Genomic DNA, 1,240 nt, shown 5'->3' with positions numbered 1-1,240 from the left:
GGCTCATGGAAGCTCTTAATATTACATATGAATACCTGAGGGAAAAAGACAGTAAAGAATATGGAGCCACACCCTTCTCAGTGGAGTTCAAAGGAAAGACAAGAAGCAATGGACACAATGAGGATTTTCACTATCTTCTCAGCAAATAATTTTTCCCTAGTACCCAATGCCAACCTTCAAACTGCCAGTTGTGATCCCTGACTGTTTTTACACTCCCTAGCACTACCAACAAGAGTTGGGCTTCCTCACCTTCATACCTTCCCTTCAAGTATGGAGGGTTGCTACTATGTCATCCCTTAGTCTGCTCTTCACCAGACTAAACAAGCCCAGTTCCCCCACATCTCTCCCCAGGGAGCATGAGCAGTGAGCCCTTCACCACCTTGGTAAGCCTCTTGTGAACCCTTCAAGTGCCATCCTGGAAACTCAGTCACCTTTCAAGCATTTCAACCCAGCCAAACCAAGCCCATTTGCACTTGGTTAAATTACAGGGAATGGTTTCCACCCTTCCACACCACTTCCCCCTCTGTAGCATCATTTCTGAGTCACACAAGGGCATGCTATAGTCATCTTGCTGACACTAATGGTTACACTTAGCTTACTCAACAAGTTCAGAGCAAGACTGTTAGCATGATTATATGTAGGTCTGTGTGTTACTGGAACACTGCACCACTTTTCCAGCCATTTGGCAAGTTTTTCTCAGAACTCCTAGTCTAAAGAACAGTTGCAGAAGCAGACAAATTGTCCTGACCACAGACTTCTCCATGTAAAAACTCTGATGAAACTGTTATCAAGATAAAAGAACTCTCTGGAAATCTTGTCAATGATGCAATATATTTTTCCTCTAGAAAATGTAATCAAGCATTCCCTCATGTTCTTTGTCAACATCACACACAGACTTTGATCAGAATATAGAGGGAATAAAACAGATGGGTTAAGACAGTGTCACTAGAGTATTTTTGTTCTCTGGAAAAAACCCTGACACACTTCAGCAAACACAAAAGTATTATTCTTCCTCCCCGAACTCCTACAAGAGTTAAAGCATACTGACACTCTTCTAAACCTCTGGAACTAGCCAAACCTGCACAACTTTACATTCTTATCAGTTACATCATGCCCATTCTGCATGTGCCAAGAGAAATTCTCTCATTTTCCTGTGGCGTTTCCCACCTTCAGCCTCAGACTTCTTGCAAAGCTGTTGGGGTTTTAGTTTAGTCTTAGTTTTTTTCCTGTTAAAGGAATT

Source organism: Corvus kubaryi, unplaced genomic scaffold (genome assembly GCF_017639235.1).
Source record: "Corvus kubaryi isolate FWS band 111438036 unplaced genomic scaffold, C.kubaryi_AGA036_p1.0 37398, whole genome shotgun sequence".
Taxonomy (NCBI): domain Eukaryota; kingdom Metazoa; phylum Chordata; class Aves; order Passeriformes; family Corvidae; genus Corvus; species Corvus kubaryi.
Note: the sequence above shows the minus strand (reverse complement) of the source record.